Genomic DNA, 21,014 nt, shown 5'->3' with positions numbered 1-21,014 from the left:
CTCCTGGGAAACTCCTGCTCGTCCTCTGAAACTCCGACATGCAGAGACCTCGATGGCAACTGCAGAAATGAAGGGCTGCGTTGAGTTGTCGAGAAGCAAGAACATAGCCAGCGCCTTGTGTTTGGGAGTCAGCAGCACCTGGACTTTTGCGACTGCTTTCACTGTGCACTTAATGCCAGGACGGCATGGGCACGTTAAAACAACGAGCTGAGCAAGAGTCCCCGAAAGATCAGGGCCGTCAGAAAGCAGCTTATATATTGCCCTGGAAAGAGCAGTGTTTTTGGAGTGTGCAGTAAAATCGTGTTTCTGGACAAGGAAGGCATAAGTGCGCTGCGCTCCTAAGCTATCTCCCTGCGAGACACACTGTCAAAGCTTTTCGCTATCATGCAGTCTAGTGCAGACGCACACTACGGCTCTCCGGAGCTGTCCGAAGCGAAGCGCCGGTCGCCGGCGTCTTTCGGCTGAAGCAGCGCTTCGGAGCGTACGGCTGTTGTGTGCGCGAAGCAGCCGCTTCTCCTGCTCCGGGAGCCGGAGAGAGCGGTAGCTTGTAGGAGGGCGAAGAACGAAGCCGCAGAGCACCGGACTTGTGTGCACAGCCTACGGGCTGCTAGAGGAAGGTGGCTGCACCTCCCTAACCCATCAATTCACAGCTGGCATGCTCTATGGAGCTGTTCCAGGACAACTTTCATTGCTTATGGGTTCGTCCTGATACAGCCCCTCCTGGGAAACTCGTGCTCGTTCCCTGAGGCTCCGAGATGCAGAAACATCGATGGCAGCTGCAGAAATGAAGGGCTGCGTTGAGTTGTCGAGAAGCAAGAACATAGCCAGCGCCTAAGTGTCTGGGAGTCAGCAGCTGCTGCACTTTTGCGATTGCCTTCACTGTGCACTGATTGCCGAGACATGTGCACGCTAAAAAAACAAGGTGGGCAAGAGGAGGAAGAGAGTACGGGCATCAGAGAGCATCTGGCATCTTGTCCTGGAAACTGCAGTGTTTTTGGAGAGTACAGCAAATCCGTGTTTCTGGACAAGGGAGGCATAAGTGCGCTGCGCTCCTAAGCTATCTCCCTGCGAGACACACTGCCAAAGCTTTTCGTTATCCTGCAGACTAGTGCAGACGCACACTCCGGATCTCCGGAGCTGTCCGAAGCCAAGCGCCGGTGGCCGGCGTCTTTCGGCTGAAGCAGCGCTTCGGAGCGTACGGCTGCCGCTCCGCTGCTGTGTGCGCGAAGCAGCCGCTTCTCCTGCTCCGGGAGCCGGACAGAGCGGTAGCTTGTAGGAGGGCGAAGAACGAAGCCGCAGAGCACCGGGCTTCTGCGCGCACCCTAAGGACTGCTAGAGGACCGTGGTGGCCGCTCGCCTGCCTCTTCAATTCCATTCTAGCATACTTATGGAAGGTGTTCCAGGACAATTTTCCTGAGTTTTGAATTCGTCCTGATGCAGCCCCTCCTGGGAAACTCCTGCTCGTCCTCTGAAACTCCGACATGCAGAGACCTCGATGGCAACTGCAGAAATGAAGGGCTGCGTTGAGTTGTCGAGACGCAAGAACATAGCCAGCGCCTTGTGTTTGGGAGTCAGCAGCACCTGGACTTTTGCGACTGCTTTCACTGTGCACTTAATGCCAGGACGGCATGGGCACGTTAAAACAACGAGCTGAGCAAGAGTCCCCGAAAGATCACGGCCGTCAGAAAGCAGCTTATATATTGCCCTGGAAAGAGCAGTGTTTTTGGAGTGTGCAGTAAAATCGTGTTTCTGGACAAGGGAGGCATAAGTGCGCTGCGCTCCTAAGCTATCTCCCTGCGAGACACACTGTCAAAGCTTTTCGCTATCATGCAGTCTAGTGCAGACGCACACTACGGCTCTCCGGAGCTGTCCGAAGCGAAGCGCCGGTGGCCGGCGTCTTTCGGCTGAAGCAGCGCTTCGGAGCGTACGGCTGTTGTGTGCGCGAAGCAGCCGCTTCTCCTGCTCCGGGAGCCGGAGAGAGCGGTAGCTTTTAGGAGGGCGAAGAACGAAGCCGCAGAGCACCGGACTTGTGTGCACAGCCTACGGGCTGCTAGAGGAAGGTGGCTGCACCTCCCTAACCCATCAATTCACAGCTGGCATGCTCTATGGAGCTGTTCCAGGACAACTTTCATTGCTTATGGGTTCGTCCTGATACAGCCCCTCCTGGGAAACTCGTGCTCGTTCCCTGAGGCTCCGAGATGCAGAGACCTCGATGGCAACTGCAGAAATGAAGGGCTGCGTTGAGTTGTCGAGAAGCAAGAACATAGCCAGCGCCTAAGTGTCTATGAGTCAGCAGCTGCTGCACTTTTGCGATTGCCTTCACTGTGCACTGATTGCCGAGACATGTGCACGCTAAAAAAACAAGGTGGGCAAGAGGAGGAAGAGAGTACGGGCATCAGAGAGCATCTGGCATCTTGTCCTGGAAACTGCAGTGTTTTTGGAGAGTACAGCAAATCCGTGTTTCTGGACAAGGGAGGCATAAGTGCGCTGCGCTCCTAAGCTATCTCCCTGCGAGACACACTGCCAAAGCTTTTCGTTATCCTGCAGTCTAGTGCAGACGCACACTACGGCTCTCGGCTGCTGTCCGAAGCCAAGCGCCGGTGGCCGGCGTCTTTCGGCTGAAGCAGCGCTTCGGAGCGTACGGCTGCCGCTCCGCTGCTGTGTGCGCGAAGCAGCCGCTTCTCCTGCTCCGGGAGCCGGACAGAGCGGTAGCTTGTACGAGGGCGAAGAACGAAGCCGCAGAGCACCGGCCTTGTGTGCACAGCCTACGGGCTGCTAGAGGACCGTGGTGGCCGCTCGCCTGCCTCTTCAATTCCCTTCTAGCATCCTTATGGAAGGTGTTCCAGGACAATTTTCCTGAGTTTTGAATTCGTCCTGATGCAGCCCCTCCTGGGAAACTCCTGCTCGTCCTCTGAAACTCCGACATGCAGAGACCTCGATGGCAACTGCAGAAATGAAGGGCTGCGTTGAGTTGTCGAGAAGCAAGAACATAGCCAGCGCCTTGTGTTTGGGAGTCAGCAGCACCTGGACTTTTGCGACTGCTTTCACTGTGCACTTAATGCCAGGACGGCATGGGCACGTTAAAACAACGAGCTGAGCAAGAGTCCCCGAAAGATCAGGGCCGTCAGAAAGCAGCTTATATATTGCCCTGGAAAGAGCAGTGTTTTTGGAGTGTGCAGTAAAATCGTGTTTCTGGACAAGGAAGGCATAAGTGCGCTGCGCTCCTAAGCTATCTCCCTGCGAGACACACTGTCAAAGCTTTTCGCTATCATGCAGTCTAGTGCAGACGCACACTACGGCTCTCCGGAGCTGTCCGAAGCGAAGCGCCGGTGGCCGGCGTCTTTCGGCTGAAGCAGCGCTTCGGAGCGTACGGCTGTTGTGTGCGCGAAGCAGCCGCTTCTCCTGCTCCGGGAGCCGGAGAGAGCGGTAGCTTGTACGAGGGCGAAGAACGAAGCCGCAGAGCACCGGCCTTGTGTGCACAGCCTACGGGCTGCTAGAGGAAGGTGGCTGCATCTCCCTAACCCATCAATTCACAGCTGGCATGCTCTATGGAGCTGTTCCAGGACAACTTTCATTGCTTATGGGTTCGTCCTGATACAGCCCCTCCTGGGAAACTCGTGCTCGTTCCCTGAGGCTCCGAGATGCAGAAACATCGATGGCAGCTGCAGAAATGAAGGGCTGCGTTGAGTTGTCGAGAAGCAAGAACATAGCCAGCGCCTAAGTGTCTGGGAGTCAGCAGCTGCTGCACTTTTGCGATTGCCTTCACTGTGCACTGATTGCCGAGACATGTGCACGCTAAAAAAACAAGGTGGGCAAGAGGAGGAAGAGAGTACGGGCATCAGAGAGCATCTGGCATCTTGTCCTGGAAACTGCAGTGTTTTTGGAGAGTACAGCAAATCCGTGTTTCTGGACAAGGGAGGCATAAGTGCGCTGCGCTCCTAAGCTATCTCCCTGCGAGACACACTGCCAAAGCTTTTCGTTATCCTGCAGACTAGTGCAGACGCACACTACGGCTCTCGGCTGCTGTCCGAAGCCAAGCGCCGGTCGCCGGCGTCTTTCGGCTGAAGCAGCGCTTCGGAGCGTACGGCTGCCGCTCCGCTGCTGTGTGCGCGAAGCAGCCGCTTCTCCTGCTCCGGGAGCCGGACAGAGCGGTAGCTTGTAGGAGGGCGAAGAACGAAGCCGCAGAGCACCGGGCTTCTGCGCGCACCCTAAGGACTGCTAGAGGACCGTGGTGGCCGCTCGCCTGCCTCTTCAATTCCATTCTAGCATACTTATGGAAGGTGTTCCAGGACAATTTTCCTGAGTTTTGAATTCGTCCTGATGCAGCCCCTCCTGGGAAACTCCTGCTCGTCCTCTGAAACTCCGACATGCAGAGACCTCGATGGCAACTGCAGAAATGAAGGGCTGCGTTGAGTTGTCGAGAAGCAAGAACATAGCCAGCGCCTTGTGTTTGGGAGTCAGCAGCACCTGGACTTTTGCGACTGCTTTCACTGTGCACTTAATGCCAGGACGGCATGGGCACGTTAAAACAACGAGCTGAGCAAGAGTCCCCGAAAGATCAGGGCCGTCAGAAAGCAGCTTATATATTGCCCTGGAAAGAGCAGTGTTTTTGGAGTGTGCAGTAAAATCGTGTTTCTGGACAAGGGAGGCATAAGTGCGCTGCGCTCCTAAGCTATCTCCCTGCGAGACACACTGTCAAAGCTTTTCGCTATCATGCAGTCTAGTGCAGACGCACACTACGGCTCTCCGGAGCTGTCCGAAGCGAAGCGCCGGTGGCCGGCGTCTTTCGGCTGAAGCAGCGCTTCGGAGCGTACGGCTGTTGTGTGCGCGAAGCAGCCGCTTCTCCTGCTCCGGGAGCCGGAGAGAGCGGTAGCTTGTACGAGGGCGAAGAACGAAGCCGCAGAGCACCGGCCTTGTGTGCACAGCCTACGGGCTGCTAGAGGAAGGTGGCTGCACCTCCCTAACCCATCAATTCACAGCTGGCATGCTCTATGGAGCTGTTCCAGGACAACTTTCATTGCTTATGGGTTCGTCCTGATACAGCCCCTCCTGGGAAACTCGTGCTCGTTCCCTGAGGCTCCGAGATGCAGAGACCTCGATGGCAACTGCAGAAATGAAGGGCTGCGTTGAGTTGTCGAGAAGCAAGAACATAGCCAGCGCCTAAGTGTCTGGGAGTCAGCAGCTGCTGCACTTTTGCGATTGCCTTCACTGTGCACTGATTGCCGAGACATGTGCACGCTAAAAAAACAAGGTGGGCAAGAGGAGGAAGAGAGTACGGGCATCAGAGAGCATCTGGCATCTTGTCCTGGAAACTGCAGTGTTTTTGGAGAGTACAGCAAATCCGTGTTTCTGGACAAGGGAGGCATAAGTGCGCTGCGCTCCTAAGCTATCTCCCTGCGAGACACACTGCCAAAGCTTTTCGTTATCCTGCAGTCTAGTGCAGACGCACACTACGGCTCTCGGCTGCTGTCCGAAGCCAAGCGCCGGTCGCCGGCGTCTTTCGGCTGAAGCAGCGCTTCGGAGCGTACGGCTGCCGCTCCGCTGCTGTGTGCGCGAAGCAGCCGCTTCTCCTGCTCCGGGAGCCGGACAGAGCGGTAGCTTGTACGAGGGCGAAGAACGAAGCCGCAGAGCACCGGCCTTGTGTGCACAGCCTACGGGCTGCTAGAGGACCGTGGTGGCCGCTCGCCTGCCTCTTCAATTCCCTTCTAGCATCCTTATGGAAGGTGTTCCAGGACAATTTTCCTGAGTTTTGAATTCGTCCTGATGCAGCCCCTCCTGGGAAACTCCTGCTCGTCCTCTGAAACTCCGACATGCAGAGACCTCGATGGCAACTGCAGAAATGAAGGGCTGCGTTGAGTTGTCGAGAAGCAAGAACATAGCCAGCGCCTTGTGTTTGGGAGTCAGCAGCACCTGGACTTTTGCGACTGCTTTCACTGTGCACTTAATGCCAGGACGGCATGGGCACGTTAAAACAACGAGCTGAGCAAGAGTCCCCGAAAGATCACGGCCGTCAGAAAGCAGCTTATATATTGCCCTGGAAAGAGCAGTGTTTTTGGAGTGTGCAGTAAAATCGTGTTTCTGGACAAGGAAGGCATAAGTGCGCTGCGCTCCTAAGCTATCTCCCTGCGAGACACACTGTCAAAGCTTTTCGCTATCATGCAGTCTAGTGCAGACGCACACTACGGCTCTCCGGAGCTGTCCGAAGTGAAGCGCCGGTCGCCGGCGTCTTTCGGCTGAAGCAGCGCTTCGGAGCGTACGGCTGTTGTGTGCGCGAAGCAGCCGCTTCTCCTGCTCCGGGAGCCGGAGAGAGCGGTAGCTTGTAGGAGGGCGAAGAACGAAGCCGCAGAGCACCGGACTTGTGTGCACAGCCTACGGGCTGCTAGAGGAAGGTGGCTGCACCTCCCTAACCCATCAATTCACAGCTGGCATGCTCTATGGAGCTGTTCCAGGACAACTTTCATTGCTTATGGGTTCGTCCTGATACAGCCCCTCCTGGGAAACTCGTGCTCGTTCCCTGAGGCTCCGAGATGCAGAAACATCGATGGCAGCTGCAGAAATGAAGGGCTGCGTTGAGTTGTCGAGAAGCAAGAACATAGCCAGCGCCTAAGTGTCTGGGAGTCAGCAGCTGCTGCACTTTTGCGATTGCCTTCACTGTGCACTGATTGCCGAGACATGTGCACGCTAAAAAAACAAGGTGGGCAAGAGGAGGAAGAGAGTACGGGCATCAGAGAGCATCTGGCATCTTGTCCTGGAAACTGCAGTGTTTTTGGAGAGTACAGCAAATCCGTGTTTCTGGACAAGGGAGGCATAAGTGCGCTGCGCTCCTAAGGTTTCTCCCTGCGAGACACACTGCCAAAGCTTTTCGTTATCCTGCAGACTAGTGCAGACGCACACTACGGCTCTCGGCTGCTGTCCGAAGCCAAGCGCCGGTCGCCGGCGTCTTTCGGCTGAAGCAGCGCTTCGGAGCGTACGGCTGCCGCTCCGCTGCTGTGTGCGCGAAGCAGCCGCTTCTCCTGCTCCGGGAGCCGGACAGAGCGGTAGCTTGTAGGAGGGCGAAGAACGAAGCCGCAGAGCACCGGGCTTCTGCGCGCACCCTAAGGACTGCTAGAGGACCGTGGTGGCCGCTCGCCTGCCTCTTCAATTCCATTCTAGCATACTTATGGAAGGTGTTCCAGGACAATTTTCCTGAGTTTTGAATTCGTCCTGATGCAGCCCCTCCTGGGAAACTCCTGCTCGTCCTCTGAAACTCCGACATGCAGAGACCTCGATGGCAACTGCAGAAATGAAGGGCTGCGTTGAGTTGTCGAGAAGCAAGAACATAGCCAGCGCCTTGTGTTTGGGAGTCAGCAGCACCTGGACTTTTGCGACTGCTTTCACTGTGCACTTAATGCCAGGACGGCATGGGCACGTTAAAACAACGAGCTGAGCAAGAGTCCCCGAAAGATCAGGGCCGTCAGAAAGCAGCTTATATATTGCCCTGGAAAGAGCAGTGTTTTTGGAGTGTGCAGTAAAATCGTGTTTCTGGACAAGGGAGGCATAAGTGCGCTGCGCTCCTAAGCTATCTCCCTGCGAGACACACTGTCAAAGCTTTTCGCTATCATGCAGTCTAGTGCAGACGCACACTACGGCTCTCCGGAGCTGTCCGAAGCGAAGCGCCGGTGGCCGGCGTCTTTCGGCTGAAGCAGCGCTTCGGAGCGTACGGCTGTTGTGTGCGCGAAGCAGCCGCTTCTCCTTCTCCGGGAGCCGGAGAGAGCGGTAGCTTGTACGAGGGCGAAGAACGAAGCCGCAGAGCACCGGCCTTGTGTGCACAGCCTACGGGCTGCTAGAGGAAGGTGGCTGCACCTCCCTAACCCATCAATTCACAGCTGGCATGCTCTATGGAGCTGTTCCAGGACAACTTTCATTGCTTATGGGTTCGTCCTGATACAGCCCCTCCTGGGAAACTCGTGCTCGTTCCCTGAGGCTCCGAGATGCAGAGACCTCGATGGCAACTGCAGAAATGAAGGGCTGCGTTGAGTTGTCGAGAAGCAAGAACATAGCCAGCGCCTAAGTGTCTGGGAGTCAGCAGCTGCTGCACTTTTGCGATTGCCTTCACTGTGCACTGATTGCCGAGACATGTGCACGCTAAAAAAACAAGGTGGGCAAGAGGAGGAAGAGAGTACGGGCATCAGAGAGCATCTGGCATCTTGTCCTGGAAACTGCAGTGTTTTTGGAGAGTACAGCAAATCCGTGTTTCTGGACAAGGGAGGCATAAGTGCGCTGCGCTCCTAAGCTATCTCCCTGCGAGACACACTGCCAAAGCTTTTCGTTATCCTGCAGTCTAGTGCAGACGCACACTACGGCTCTCGGCTGCTGTCCGAAGCCAAGCGCCGGTCGCCGGCGTCTTTCGGCTGAAGCAGCGCTTCGGAGCGTACGGCTGCCGCTCCGCTGCTGTGTGCGCGAAGCAGCCGCTTCTCCTGCTCCGGGAGCCGGACAGAGCGGTAGCTTGTACGAGGGCGAAGAACGAAGCCGCAGAGCACCGGCCTTGTGTGCACAGCCTACGGGCTGCTAGAGGACCGTGGTGGCCGCTCGCCTGCCTCTTCAATTCCCTTCTAGCATCCTTATGGAAGGTGTTCCAGGACAATTTTCCTGAGTTTTGAATTCGTCCTGATGCAGCCCCTCCTGGGAAACTCCTGCTCGTCCTCTGAAACTCCGACATGCAGAGACCTCGATGGCAACTGCAGAAATGAAGGGCTGCGTTGAGTTGTCGAGAAGCAAGAACATAGCCAGCGCCTTGTGTTTGGGAGTCAGCAGCACCTGGACTTTTGCGACTGCTTTCACTGTGCACTTAATGCCAGGACGGCATGGGCACGTTAAAACAACGAGCTGAGCAAGAGTCCCCGAAAGATCACGGCCGTCAGAAAGCAGCTTATATATTGCCCTGGAAAGAGCAGTGTTTTTGGAGTGTGCAGTAAAATCGTGTTTCTGGACAAGGAAGGCATAAGTGCGCTGCGCTCCTAAGCTATCTCCCTGCGAGACACACTGTCAAAGCTTTTCGCTATCATGCAGTCTAGTGCAGACGCACACTACGGCTCTCCGGAGCTGTCCGAAGCGAAGCGCCGGTCGCCGGCGTCTTTCGGCTGAAGCAGCGCTTCGGAGCGTACGGCTGTTGTGTGCGCGAAGCAGCCGCTTCTCCTGCTCCGGGAGCCGGAGAGAGCGGTAGCTTGTAGGAGGGCGAAGAACGAAGCCGCAGAGCACCGGACTTGTGTGCACAGCCTACGGGCTGCTAGAGGAAGGTGGCTGCACCTCCCTAACCCATCAATTCACAGCTGGCATGCTCTATGGAGCTGTTCCAGGACAACTTTCATTGCTTATGGGTTCGTCCTGATACAGCCCCTCCTGGGAAACTCGTGCTCGTTCCCTGAGGCTCCGAGATGCAGAAACATCGATGGCAGCTGCAGAAATGAAGGGCTGCGTTGAGTTGTCGAGAAGCAAGAACATAGCCAGCGCCTAAGTGTCTGGGAGTCAGCAGCTGCTGCACTTTTGCGATTGCCTTCACTGTGCACTGATTGCCGAGACATGTGCACGCTAAAAAAACAAGGTGGGCAAGAGGAGGAAGAGAGTACGGGCATCAGAGAGCATCTGGCATCTTGTCCTGGAAACTGCAGTGTTTTTGGAGAGTACAGCAAATCCGTGTTTCTGGACAAGGGAGGCATAAGTGCGCTGCGCTCCTAAGCTATCTCCCTGCGAGACACACTGCCAAAGCTTTTCGTTATCCTGCAGACTAGTGCAGACGCACACTACGGCTCTCGGCTGCTGTCCGAAGCCAAGCGCCGGTCGCCGGCGTCTTTCGGCTGAAGCAGCGCTTCGGAGCGTACGGCTGCCGCTCCACTGCTGTGTGCGCGAAGCAGCCGCTTCTCCTGCTCCGGGAGCCGGACAGAGCGGTAGCTTGTAGGAGGGCGAAGAACGAAGCCGCAGAGCACCGGCCTTGTGTGCACAGCCTACGGGCTGCTAGAGGACCGTGGTGGCCGCTCGCCTGCCTCTTCAATTCCCTTCTAGCATCCTTATGGAAGGTGTTCCAGGACAATTTTCCTGAGTTTTGAATTCGTCCTGATGCAGCCCCTCCTGGGAAACTCCTGCTCGTCCTCTGAAACTCCGACATGCAGAGACCTCGATGGCAACTGCAGAAATGAAGGGCTGCGTTGAGTTGTCGAGAAGCAAGAACATAGCCAGCGCCTTGTGTTTGGGAGTCAGCAGCACCTGGACTTTTGCGACTGCTTTCACTGTGCACTTAATGCCAGGACGGCATGGGCACGTTAAAACAACGAGCTGAGCAAGAGTCCCCGAAAGATCAGGGCCGTCAGAAAGCAGCTTATATATTGCCCTGGAAAGAGCAGTGTTTTTGGAGTGTGCAGTAAAATCGTGTTTCTGGACAAGGGAGGCATAAGTGCGCTGCGCTCCTAAGCTATCTCCCTGCGAGACACACTGTCAAAGCTTTTCGCTATCATGCAGTCTAGTGCAGACGCACACTACGGCTCTCCGGAGCTGTCCGAAGCGAAGCGCCGGTGGCCGGCGTCTTTCGGCTGAAGCAGCGCTTCGGAGCGTACGGCTGTTGTGTGCGCGAAGCAGCCGCTTCTCCTGCTCCGGGAGCCGGAGAGAGCGGTAGCTTGTACGAGGGCGAAGAACGAAGCCGCAGAGCACCGGCCTTGTGTGCACAGCCTACGGGCTGCTAGAGGAAGGTGGCTGCACCTCCCTAACCCATCAATTCACAGCTGGCATGCTCTATGGAGCTGTTCCAGGACAACTTTCATTGCTTATGGGTTCGTCCTGATACAGCCCCTCCTGGGAAACTCGTGCTCGTTCCCTGAGGCTCCGAGATGCAGAGACCTCGATGGCAACTGCAGAAATGAAGGGCTGCGTTGAGTTGTCGAGAAGCAAGAACATAGCCAGCGCCTAAGTGTCTGGGAGTCAGCAGCTGCTGCACTTTTGCGATTGCCTTCACTGTGCACTGATTGCCGAGACATGTGCACGCTAAAAAAACAAGGTGGGCAAGAGGAGGAAGAGAGTACGGGCATCAGAGAGCATCTGGCATCTTGTCCTGGAAACTGCAGTGTTTTTGGAGAGTACAGCAAATCCGTGTTTCTGGACAAGGGAGGCATAAGTGCGCTGCGCTCCTAAGCTATCTCCCTGCGAGACACACTGCCAAAGCTTTTCGTTATCCTGCAGTCTAGTGCAGACGCACACTACGGCTCTCGGCTGCTGTCCGAAGCCAAGCGCCGGTCGCCGGCGTCTTTCGGCTGAAGCAGCGCTTCGGAGCGTACGGCTGCCGCTCCGCTGCTGTGTGCGCGAAGCAGCCGCTTCTCCTGCTCCGGGAGCCGGACAGAGCGGTAGCTTGTACGAGGGCGAAGAACGAAGCCGCAGAGCACCGGCCTTGTGTGCACAGCCTACGGGCTGCTAGAGGACCGTGGTGGCCGCTCGCCTGCCTCTTCAATTCCCTTCTAGCATCCTTATGGAAGGTGTTCCAGGACAATTTTCCTGAGTTTTGAATTCGTCCTGATGCAGCCCCTCCTGGGAAACTCCTGCTCGTCCTCTGAAACTCCGACATGCAGAGACCTCGATGGCAACTGCAGAAATGAAGGGCTGCGTTGAGTTGTCGAGAAGCAAGAACATAGCCAGCGCCTTGTGTTTGGGAGTCAGCAGCACCTGGACTTTTGCGACTGCTTTCACTGTGCACTTAATGCCAGGACGGCATGGGCACGTTAAAACAACGAGCTGAGCAAGAGTCCCCGAAAGATCACGGCCGTCAGAAAGCAGCTTATATATTGCCCTGGAAAGAGCAGTGTTTTTGGAGTGTGCAGTAAAATCGTGTTTCTGGACAAGGAAGGCATAAGTGCGCTGCGCTCCTAAGCTATCTCCCTGCGAGACACACTGTCAAAGCTTTTCGCTATCATGCAGTCTAGTGCAGACGCACACTACGGCTCTCCGGAGCTGTCCGAAGCGAAGCGCCGGTCGCCGGCGTCTTTCGGCTGAAGCAGCGCTTCGGAGCGTACGGCTGTTGTGTGCGCGAAGCAGCCGCTTCTCCTGCTCCGGGAGCCGGAGAGAGCGGTAGCTTGTAGGAGGGCGAAGAACGAAGCCGCAGAGCACCGGACTTGTGTGCACAGCCTACGGGCTGCTAGAGGAAGGTGGCTGCACCTCCCTAACCCATCAATTCACAGCTGGCATGCTCTATGGAGCTGTTCCAGGACAACTTTCATTGCTTATGGGTTCGTCCTGATACAGCCCCTCCTGGGAAACTCGTGCTCGTTCCCTGAGGCTCCGAGATGCAGAAACATCGATGGCAGCTGCAGAAATGAAGGGCTGCGTTGAGTTGTCGAGAAGCAAGAACATAGCCAGCGCCTAAGTGTCTGGGAGTCAGCAGCTGCTGCACTTTTGCGATTGCCTTCACTGTGCACTGATTGCCGAGACATGTGCACGCTAAAAAAACAAGGTGGGCAAGAGGAGGAAGAGAGTACGGGCATCAGAGAGCATCTGGCATCTTGTCCTGGAAACTGCAGTGTTTTTGGAGAGTACAGCAAATCCGTGTTTCTGGACAAGGGAGGCATAAGTGCGCTGCGCTCCTAAGCTATCTCCCTGCGAGACACACTGCCAAAGCTTTTCGTTATCCTGCAGACTAGTGCAGACGCACACTCCGGATCTCCGGAGCTGTCCGAAGCCAAGCGCCGGTGGCCGGCGTCTTTCGGCTGAAGCAGCGCTTCGGAGCGTACGGCTGCCGCTCCGCTGCTGTGTGCGCGAAGCAGCCGCTTCTCCTGCTCCGGGAGCCGGACAGAGCGGTAGCTTGTACGAGGGCGAAGAACGAAGCCGCAGAGCACCGGGCTTCTGCGCGCACCCTAAGGACTGCTAGAGGACCGTGGTGGCCGCTCGCCTGCCTCTTCAATTCCATTCTAGCATACTTATGGAAGGTGTTCCAGGACAATTTTCCTGAGTTTTGAATTCGTCCTGATGCAGCCCCTCCTGGGAAACTCCTGCTCGTCCTCTGAAACTCCGACATGCAGAGACCTCGATGGCAACTGCAGAAATGAAGGGCTGCGTTGAGTTGTCGAGACGCAAGAACATAGCCAGCGCCTTGTGTTTGGGAGTCAGCAGCACCTGGACTTTTGCGACTGCTTTCACTGTGCACTTAATGCCAGGACGGCATGGGCACGTTAAAACAACGAGCTGAGCAAGAGTCCCCGAAAGATCACGGCCGTCAGAAAGCAGCTTATATATTGCCCTGGAAAGAGCAGTGTTTTTGGAGTGTGCAGTAAAATCGTGTTTCTGGACAAGGGAGGCATAAGTGCGCTGCGCTCCTAAGCTATCTCCCTGCGAGACACACTGTCAAAGCTTTTCGCTATCATGCAGTCTAGTGCAGACGCACACTACGGCTCTCCGGAGCTGTCCGAAGCGAAGCGCCGGTGGCCGGCGTCTTTCGGCTGAAGCAGCGCTTCGGAGCGTACGGCTGTTGTGTGCGCGAAGCAGCCGCTTCTCCTGCTCCGGGAGCCGGAGAGAGCGGTAGCTTTTAGGAGGGCGAAGAACGAAGCCGCAGAGCACCGGACTTGTGTGCACAGCCTACGGGCTGCTAGAGGAAGGTGGCTGCACCTCCCTAACCCATCAATTCACAGCTGGCATGCTCTATGGAGCTGTTCCAGGACAACTTTCATTGCTTATGGGTTCGTCCTGATACAGCCCCTCCTGGGAAACTCGTGCTCGTTCCCTGAGGCTCCGAGATGCAGAGACCTCGATGGCAACTGCAGAAATGAAGGGCTGCGTTGAGTTGTCGAGAAGCAAGAACATAGCCAGCGCCTAAGTGTCTATGAGTCAGCAGCTGCTGCACTTTTGCGATTGCCTTCACTGTGCACTGATTGCCGAGACATGTGCACGCTAAAAAAACAAGGTGGGCAAGAGGAGGAAGAGAGTACGGGCATCAGAGAGCATCTGGCATCTTGTCCTGGAAACTGCAGTGTTTTTGGAGAGTACAGCAAATCCGTGTTTCTGGACAAGGGAGGCATAAGTGCGCTGCGCTCCTAAGCTATCTCCCTGCGAGACACACTGCCAAAGCTTTTCGTTATCCTGCAGTCTAGTGCAGACGCACACTACGGCTCTCGGCTGCTGTCCGAAGCCAAGCGCCGGTCGCCGGCGTCTTTCGGCTGAAGCAGCGCTTCGGAGCGTACGGCTGCCGCTCCGCTGCTGTGTGCGCGAAGCAGCCGCTTCTCCTGCTCCGGGAGCCGGACAGAGCGGTAGCTTGTACGAGGGCGAAGAACGAAGCCGCAGAGCACCGGCCTTGTGTGCACAGCCTACGGGCTGCTAGAGGACCGTGGTGGCCGCTCGCCTGCCTCTTCAATTCCCTTCTAGCATCCTTATGGAAGGTGTTCCAGGACAATTTTCCTGAGTTTTGAATTCGTCCTGATGCAGCCCCTCCTGGGAAACTCCTGCTCGTCCTCTGAAACTCCGACATGCAGAGACCTCGATGGCAACTGCAGAAATGAAGGGCTGCGTTGAGTTGTCGAGAAGCAAGAACATAGCCAGCGCCTTGTGTTTGGGAGTCAGCAGCACCTGGACTTTTGCGACTGCTTTCACTGTGCACTTAATGCCAGGACGGCATGGGCACGTTAAAACAACGAGCTGAGCAAGAGTCCCCGAAAGATCAGGGCCGTCAGAAAGCAGCTTATATATTGCCCTGGAAAGAGCAGTGTTTTTGGAGTGTGCAGTAAAATCGTGTTTCTGGACAAGGAAGGCATAAGTGCGCTGCGCTCCTAAGCTATCTCCCTGCGAGACACACTGTCAAAGCTTTTCGCTATCATGCAGTCTAGTGCAGACGCACACTACGGCTCTCCGGAGCTGTCCGAAGCGAAGCGCCGGTCGCCGGCGTCTTTCGGCTGAAGCAGCGCTTCGGAGCGTACGGCTGTTGTGTGCGCGAAGCAGCCGCTTCTCCTGCTCCGGGAGCCGGAGAGAGCGGTAGCTTGTAGGAGGGCGAAGAACGAAGCCGCAGAGCACCGGCCTTGTGTGCACAGCCTACGGGCTGCTAGAGGAAGGTGGCTGCACCTCCCTAACCCATCAATTCACAGCTGGCATGCTCTATGGAGCTGTTCCAGGACAACTTTCATTGCTTATGGGTTCGTCCTGATACAGCCCCTCCTGGGAAACTCGTGCTCGTTCCCTGAGGCTCCGAGATGCAGAAACATCGATGGCAGCTGCAGAAATGAAGGGCTGCGTTGAGTTGTCGAGAAGCAAGAACATAGCCAGCGCCTAAGTGTCTGGGAGTCAGCAGCTGCTGCACTTTTGCGATTGCCTTCACTGTGCACTGATTGCCGAGACATGTGCACGCTAAAAAAACAAGGTGGGCAAGAGGAGGAAGAGAGTACGGGCATCAGAGAGCATCTGGCATCTTGTCCTGGAAACTGCAGTGTTTTTGGAGAGTACAGCAAATCCGTGTTTCTGGACAAGGGAGGCATAAGTGCGCTGCGCTCCTAAGCTATCTCCCTGCGAGACACACTGCCAAAGCTTTTCGTTATCCTGCAGACTAGTGCAGACGCACACTACGGCTCTCGGCTGCTGTCCGAAGCCAAGCGCCGGTGGCCGGCGTCTTTCGGCTGAAGCAGCGCTTCGGAGCGTACGGCTGCCGCTCCGCTGCTGTGTGCGCGAAGCAGCCGCTTCTCCTGCTCCGGGAGCCGGACAGAGCGGTAGCTTGTACGAGGGCGAAGAACGAAGCCGCAGAGCACCGGGCTTCTGCGCGCACCCTAAGGACTGCTAGAGGACCGTGGTGGCCGCTCGCCTGCCTCTTCAATTCCATTCTAGCATACTTATGGAAGGTGTTCCAGGACAATTTTCCTGAGTTTTGAATTCGTCCTGATGCAGCCCCTCCTGGGAAACTCCTGCTCGTCCTCTGAAACTCCGACATGCAGAGACCTCGATGGCAACTGCAGAAATGAAGGGCTGCGTTGAGTTGTCGAGACGCAAGAACATAGCCAGCGCCTTGTGTTTGGGAGTCAGCAGCACCTGGACTTTTGCGACTGCTTTCACTGTGCACTTAATGCCAGGACGGCATGGGCACGTTAAAACAACGAGCTGAGCAAGAGTCCCCGAAAGATCACGGCCGTCAGAAAGCAGCTTATATATTGCCCTGGAAAGAGCAGTGTTTTTGGAGTGTGCAGTAAAATCGTGTTTCTGGACAAGGGAGGCATAAGTGCGCTGCGCTCCTAAGCTATCTCCCTGCGAGACACACTGTCAAAGCTTTTCGCTATCATGCAGTCTAGTGCAGACGCACACTACGGCTCTCCGGAGCTGTCCGAAGCGAAGCGCCGGTGGCCGGCGTCTTTCGGCTGAAGCAGCGCTTCGGAGCGTACGGCTGTTGTGTGCGCGAAGCAGCCGCTTCTCCTGCTCCGGGAGCCGGAGAGAGCGGTAGCTTTTAGGAGGGCGAAGAACGAAGCCGCAGAGCACCGGACTTGTGTGCACAGCCTACGGGCTGCTAGAGGAAGGTGGCTGCACCTCCCTAACCCATCAATTCACAGCTGGCATGCTCTATGGAGCTGTTCCAGGACAACTTTCATTGCTTATGGGTTCGTCCTGATACAGCCCCTCCTGGGAAACTCGTGCTCGTTCCCTGAGGCTCCGAGATGCAGAAACATCGATGGCAGCTGCAGAAATGAAGGGCTGCGTTGAGTTGTCGAGAAGCAAGAACATAGCCAGCGCCTAAGTGTCTGGGAGTCAGCAGCTGCTGCACTTTTGCGATTGCCTTCACTGTGCACTGATTGCCGAGACATGTGCACGCTAAAAAAACAAGGTGGGCAAGAGGAGGAAGAGAGTACGGGCATCAGAGAGCATCTGGCATCTTGTCCTGGAAACTGCAGTGTTTTTGGAGAGTACAGCAAATCCGTGTTTCTGGACAAGGGAGGCATAAGTGCGCTGCGCTCCTAAGCTATCTCCCTGCGAGACACACTGCCAAAGCTTTTCGTTATCCTGCAGTCTAGTGCAGACGCACACTACGGCTCTCGGCTGCTGTCCGAAGCCAAGCGCCGGTCGCCGGCGTCTTTCGGCTGAAGCAGCGCTTCGGAGCGTACGGCTGCCGCTCCGCTGCTGTGTGCGCGAAGCAGCCGCTTCTCCTGCTCCGGGAGCCGGACAGAGCGGTAGCTTGTACGAGGGCGAAGAACGAAGCCGCAGAGCACCGGCCTTGTGTGCACAGCCTACGGGCTGCTAGAGGACCGTGGTGGCCGCTCGCCTGCCTCTTCAATTCCCTTCTAGCATCCTTATGGAAGGTGTTCCAGGACAATTTTCCTGAGTTTTGAATTCGTCCTGATGCAGCCCCTCCTGGGAAACTCCTGCTCGTCCTCTGAAACTCCGACATGCAGAGACCTCGATGGCAACTGCAGAAATGAAGGGCTGCGTTGAGTTGTCGAGAAGCAAGAACATAGCCAGCGCCTTGTGTTTGGGAGTCAGCAGCACCTGGACTTTTGCGACTGCTTTCACTGTGCACTTAATGCCAGGACGGCATGGGCACGTTAAAACAACGAGCTGAGCAAGAGTCCCCGAAAGATCAGGGCCGTCAGAAAGCAGCTTATATATTGCCCTGGAAAGAGCAGTGTTTTTGGAGTGTGCAGTAAAATCGTGTTTCTGGACAAGGAAGGCATAAGTGCGCTGCGCTCCTAAGCTATCTCCCTGCGAGACACACTGTCAAAGCTTTTCGCTATCATGCAGTCTAGTGCAGACGCACACTACGGCTCTCCGGAGCTGTCCGAAGCGAAGCGCCGGTCGCCGGCGTCTTTCGGCTGAAGCAGCGCTTCGGAGCGTACGGCTGTTGTGTGCGCGAAGCAGCCGCTTCTCCTGCTCCGGGAGCCGGAGAGAGCGGTAGCTTGTAGGAGGGCGAAGAACGAAGCCGCAGAGCACCGGCCTTGTGTGCACAGCCTACGGGCTGCTAGAGGAAGGTGGCTGCACCTCCCTAACCCATCAATTCACAGCTGGCATGCTCTATGGAGCTGTTCCAGGACAACTTTCATTGCTTATGGGTTCGTCCTGATACAGCCCCTCCTGGGAAACTCGTGCTCGTTCCCTGAGGCTCCGAGATGCAGAAACATCGATGGCAGCTGCAGAAATGAAGGGCTGCGTTGAGTTGTCGAGAAGCAAGAACATAGCCAGCGCCTAAGTGTCTGGGAGTCAGCAGCTGCTGCACTTTTGCGATTGCCTTCACTGTGCACTGATTGCCGAGACATGTGCACGCTAAAAAAACAAGGTGGGCAAGAGGAGGAAGAGAGTACGGGCATCAGAGAGCATCTGGCATCTTGTCCTGGAAACTGCAGTGTTTTTGGAGAGTACAGCAAATCCGTGTTTCTGGACAAGGGAGGCATAAGTGCGCTGCGCTCCTAAGCTATCTCCCTGCGAGACACACTGCCAAAGCTTTTCGTTATCCTTCAGACTAGTGCAGACGCACACTACGGCTCTCGGCTGCTGTCCGAAGCCAAGCGCCGGTGGCCGGCGTCTTTCGGCTGAAGCAGCGCTTCGGAGCGTACGGCTGCCGCTCCGCTGCTGTGTGCGCGAAGCAGCCGCTTCTCCTGCTCCGGGAGCCGGACAGAGCGGTAGCTTGTACGAGGGCGAAGAACGAAGCCGCAGAGCACCGGGCTTCTGCGCGCACCCTAAGGACTGCTAGAGGACCGTGGTGGCCGCTCGCCTGCCTCTTCAATTCCATTCTAGCATACTTATGGAAGGTGTTCCAGGACAATTTTCCTGAGTTTTGAATTCGTCCTGATGCAGCCCCTCCTGGGAAACTCCTGCTCGTCCTCTGAAACTCCGACATGCAGAGACCTCGATGGCAACTGCAGAAATGAAGGGCTGCGTTGAGTTGTCGAGACGCAAGAACATAGCCAGCGCCTTGTGTTTGGGAGTCAGCAGCACCTGGACTTTTGCGACTGCTTTCACTGTGCACTTAATGCCAGGACGGCATGGGCACGTTAAAACAACGAGCTGAGCAAGAGTCCCCGAAAGATCACGGCCGTCAGAAAGCAGCTTATATATTGCCCTGGAAAGAGCAGTGTTTTTGGAGTGTGCAGTAAAATCGTGTTTCTGGACAAGGGAGGCATAAGTGCGCTGCGCTCCTAAGCTATCTCCCTGCGAGACACACTGTCAAAGCTTTTCGCTATCATGCAGTCTAGTGCAGACGCACACTACGGCTCTCCGGAGCTGTCCGAAGCGAAGCGCCGGTGGCCGGCGTCTTTCGGCTGAAGCAGCGCTTCGGAGCGTACGGCTGTTGTGTGCGCGAAGCAGCCGCTTCTCCTGCTCCGGGAGCCGGAGAGAGCGGTAGCTTTTAGGAGGGCGAAGAACGAAGCCGCAGAGCACCGGACTTGTGTGCACAGCCTACGGGCTGCTAGAGGAAGGTGGCTGCACCTCCCTAACCCATCAATTCACAGCTGGCATGCTCTATGGAGCTGTTCCAGGACAACTTTCATTGCTTATGGGTTCGTCCTGATACAGCCCCTCCTGGGAAACTCGTGCTCGTTCCCTGAGGCTCCGAGATGCAGAAACATCGATGGCAGCTGCAGAAATGAAGGGCTGCGTTGAGTTGTCGAGAAGCAAGAACATAGCCAGCGCCTAAGTGTCTGGGAGTCAGCAGCTGCTGCACTTTTGCGATTGCCTTCACTGTGCACTGATTGCCGAGACATGTGCACGCTAAAAAAACAAGGTGGGCAAGAGGAGGAAGAGAGTACGGGCATCAGAGAGCATCTGGCATCTTGTCCTGGAAACTGCAGTGTTTTTGGAGAGTACAGCAAATCCGTGTTTCTGGACAAGGGAGGCATAAGTGCGCTGCGCTCCTAAGCTATCTCCCTGCGAGACACACTGCCAAAGCTTTTCGTTATCCTGCAGTCTAGTGCAGACGCACACTACGGCTCTCGGCTGCTGTCCGAAGCCAAGCGCCGGTCGCCGGCGTCTTTCGGCTGAAGCAGCGCTTCGGAGCGTACGGCTGCCGCTCCGCTGCTGTGTGCGCGAAGCAGCCGCTTCTCCTGCTCCGGGAGCCGGACAGAGCGGTAGCTTGTACGAGGGCGAAGAACGAAGCCGCAGAGCACCGGCCTTGTGTGCACAGCCTACGGGCTGCTAGAGGACCGTGGTGGCCGCTCGCCTGCCTCTTCAATTCCCTTCTAGCATCCTTATGGAAGGTGTTCCAGGACAATTTTCCTGAGTTTTGAATTCGTCCTGATGCAGCCCCTCCTGGGAAACTCCTGCTCGTCCTCTGAAACTCCGACATGCAGAGACCTCGATGGCAACTGCAGAAATGAAGGGCTGCGTTGAGTTGTCGAGAAGCAAGAACATAGCCAGCGCCTTGTGTTTGGGAGTCAGCAGCTGCTGCACTTTTGCGATTGCCTTCACTGTGCACTGATTGCCGAGACATGTGCACGCTAAAAAAACAAGGTGGGCAAGAGGAGGAAGAGAGTACGGGCATCAGAGAGCATCTGGCATCTTGTCCTGGAAACTGCAGTGTTTTTGGAGAGTACAGCAAATCCGTGTTTCTGGACAAGGGAGGCATAAGTGCGCTGCGCTCCTAAGGTTTCTCCCTGCGAGACACACTGCCAAAGCTTTTCGTTATCCTGCAGACTAGTGCAGACGCACACTACGGCTCTCGGCTGCTGTCCGAAGCCAAGCGCCGGTCGCCGGCGTCTTTCGGCTGAAGCAGCGCTTCGGAGCGTACGGCTGCCGCTCCGCTGCTGTGTGCGCGAAGCAGCCGCTTCTCCTGCTCCGGGAGCCGGACAGAGCGGTAGCTTGTAGGAGGGCGAAGAACGAAGCCGCAGAGCACCGGGCTTCTGCGCGCACCCTAAGGACTGCTAGAGGACCGTGGTGGCCGCTCGCCTGCCTCTTCAATTCCATTCTAGCATACTTATGGAAGGTGTTCCAGGACAATTTTCCTGAGTTTTGAATTCGTCCTGATGCAGCCCCTCCTGGGAAACTCCTGCTCGTCCTCTGAAACTCCGACATGCAGAGACCTCGATGGCAACTGCAGAAATGAAGGGCTGCGTTGAGTT

The sequence above is a fragment of the Lonchura striata genome, chromosome 22, assembly GCF_046129695.1.
Source record: "Lonchura striata isolate bLonStr1 chromosome 22, bLonStr1.mat, whole genome shotgun sequence".
NCBI lineage: Eukaryota > Metazoa > Chordata > Aves > Passeriformes > Estrildidae > Lonchura > Lonchura striata.
The sequence above is the reverse complement of the archived record's forward strand: the minus strand, read 5'-3'. Positions refer to the sequence as shown.